Here is a 3,297-nt window from a genome sequence, read left to right as displayed (position 1 = left end):
CTACCAGTGCAAAAACCCATCTCTCTTGTTCTTCTCCCTCTCTGTCTTAAGTGATGCCTGATGCTTGGTGAGGCGATGCCTGATAGCACGTGTCTTCTTTGGACGAAGATCCAATGGAAGAAATTTCTTATTGTTGTAAGCTTCTCTCAATGCAGCTTTCTATTTCTAAGAGATAATTGTAAGAACACGAGCAATAGAGAGCCTTATAACCTTGATTTTTGAGAGCTTGTTTAGGGCACCACCAGTAACTTTGGTGACTCGAAGTAAAGGCGAGCTCAGCCTTCAGCTCCTTGATTTGGTTGAGCAGCTCGATTTTTTACTTGGTACAAAGCTCATAGACCTTGATCTGCACCTGGGAAGAACAAGAGAGACGAGAGAAGCAGTTGTCTTTTTGGGCCCATTCGGATTGATCTTTCGGCCTGAAATCATTGTGTTTGGTCAATCAGTTGTTGGGAATAACTGGGCTAAGGGGAAAATGAGCAACAAAAATAAAAAAAACTGAAGTTCCAAAAAACTATGGAAAAACAACTCATTTATACGAGAAAAGAAAATAAAGGATTTTTGGAATTGTGAAAAACCATACTATGAGTCTTGAAAATCAAAGCTCTGATACCATGTTGATTGTCAGGACTCCATGAATTTAGCTCATGGAGAAAAAGGAAGAGAAACCCATTGGGAGAAAACTGGAGGAAGCAGGGTTATGGAATTGATTATTTCTTACCCTTCCCCTGAAGCTCTATTTATAGATTTATGAAACTACTATACTATAATAATACCCTTGAACTTAGGGTATAGGGTTTAGGGTTTTAACCCTAAAACTTTACCTTAATTACATCAATGCCATCTCTATGAGATGACCCTTTATTTACCATCTTGCCATCAATGTATGTGGGCCTATGGGCCTTCTCCTTTATTTGTGGGCCTTGAGCCCATCTTCTATATCTCTTGGATCCATGGGTCTTCCTTGATCTTATGGGCTTGGGTCAATCTTCTAATAAACTTTGATATGTGGGCCTTCCTTGGTCATGTGTGCTTGGGCCCTGTCTTCCAACACGTGTGAACAAGAATCCCCTGATATAGAAGATTGTTATTGAGTCTCTTATGAGTGGTATTAGAGAAAATAAATCAGAATGATAATTTAGAATCAATGCTAAAATTTCCCATACATCGAGTTGTTTGAAGAATACTACTTGGTGTATTATTAGAATTTTTTTGAAGAAGGGCCTCTCATAGCTGAAGAGAATATGAATATCAAAAGATATATACTGAGAATTACCACAATACCCTTATGTGGGTTATCAAATTTTATGAGTCGGTCCACATCGGTTCGGAGGTTCCTTATAACAAAAGACCTACTTGGTCACCTCACCACCCGAGGACCACCTATTGATGAAGATGATATTTTTATAAGAAATGGTTGAAAAATGATACTTTGGTGATTAGTTGGCTAATCAATAGTATGGAAGAACATGTCTCCAACAATGTCATTCATCTTGAGACTGCTAAACAAATTTGGGAGACATGTGCTAAACTGTACTCTTGCCCAGATACTCTACATAGACCACATGACATTCTCCAAAGAATGTTGAATACTAAACAAGGAGAAAATATCCATGAGTACTTGGCCCGCTTTAGAGGCTTTCTTCAAGAGTGGAAGCTAGCTCAGCATTCAACCATAGATATTTCTATCCAAGAAAAGCAGAAGGAAGCCTTAATTACTAATATTTGCCATGCAAATGTTAAACCCCATCTTGAGATTGCCAAGAGTCAACTATTGAGTGCTTCTGTTGTCCCCAAGTTTGATGATGTATGTGCAACACTACTTCGTATTCCAGACACTTCTTCCTCCACTATTGAAGTTTCATCTGCTATGTTTTTCGATCATAGAGGATCATCATATGACCGTGGCCGAGGCTGAGGTAGATGTTACAGAGGAGGCAGAGGAGAGGTGGAAAGACTGGTGTTGGTAGAGCAGATGGGAAAGAGTGTACTAATTTTTAAAAAATTGGCCTCCCTATAGATCAATGCTATTACAAGGATTCATAGGCATGTAGTTACAGTGGACAATATGGCCATAATAAAGAGATAGGCTATAAAGCCAATGGACAATTAGAATTGACAAGGGCTAATCAAGCCTTTGTAAGTGATACAAAAGAAGAACAACCCACAAAATCAGCAGCATAGAAAAGTTTTACTGATGAAGAGTATGAGCTATTTCAAAAAATGAAGACAATGTTGGGTTTTTCTCCTAGTTCATCCACAACTACTGCTGCCACTACCACTTCAGGTATGCTATCTGCCTCATTTTCATCCTGGATAATTGACTCAGGAGTCTCCGAGCATCTTACAGGTAACAAAAATTTATTGCATTCTCTATCTCCGAGTCTTTCACAAAAGTTTGCTACCATATCTGACCATTCTCAAACCAATGTCCTGGGAAAGGGTCCACTTCTGTCACACCATCACTTCCGCTCATTGATATTCTTTTCGTTCCTACTTTCCCTTTGAATCTATTATCTGTTAGTCAGCTGACAAAATATTTTAATTGCTCTGTTACCTTCTCACCCTCTTCATGTGTGTTTCAGGATCTTATAACAAAGGAGGTAATTGGTGGAGGCCATGAACAAGGGGAACTGTACTACTTGGACGTGCCAAAAATGAATATGGTTTTCACTACTAAAAATGAGACATTTTTATGGCATAATCGGTTGGGACATCCATCTGCACAGTCTCTTCATTATATGTTTCTTTCTTTTAAAGTAAGGTCAGAATTTCATTGTGAGGTTTGTCAATTGAGTAAACATCAAAGGAGTACATACTCTCCTCGTTCAGAAGTCAAAATTGTTACTCTATTTTCTTTTATTCATACTGATGTTTGGGGGCCCTTGAGTGTCTCCAACATTTCTTAAGCAAAATATTTTATTATATTTATTGATGATTTCGCTCGCACATCTTGGTTGTTTATATTTAAGGAGAGTTCTGAGATACCATTTATTTTAAAGTCATTTCATGCTATGGTACTCACACAATTTGGTCAGAAAATAAAACATCTCAGGTCTAATAATGCCAAAGAATATGTTTCCAAAGACCTTGACTCTTTTTTTTAAGAAAATGGCATTATCCATCAAACATCATGCTTCTACACTCTGGTCGGAAAATAAAAAATATCCGATCTGATAATGCCAAAGAATATGTTTCCAAAGACCTTGACTCTTTTTGTTAAGAAAATGACATTATCCATCAAACATCATGCTCCTACACTCCTCAACAAAATGGTGTAGCAAAACGTAAAAAATC

At 37.8% G+C, this 3,297-nt stretch overlaps 1 pseudogene; it reads right to left on the bottom strand.

The window, feature by feature from the left end:
• Positions 1 to 2,408, bottom strand: LOC137948250 (large ribosomal subunit protein uL29-like; annotated as a pseudogene).
• Between the last annotated feature and the right edge of the window lie 889 nt (positions 2,409 to 3,297).

This window comes from Aristolochia californica, unplaced genomic scaffold, assembly GCF_029961685.1.
Source record: "Aristolochia californica isolate CCGP_79_NKW_82.1479 unplaced genomic scaffold, dmAriCali1.0.hap1 SCAF_1, whole genome shotgun sequence".
NCBI lineage: Eukaryota > Viridiplantae > Streptophyta > Magnoliopsida > Piperales > Aristolochiaceae > Aristolochia > Aristolochia californica.
The sequence above is the reverse complement of the archived record's forward strand: the minus strand, read 5'-3'. Positions and strand labels throughout refer to the sequence as shown.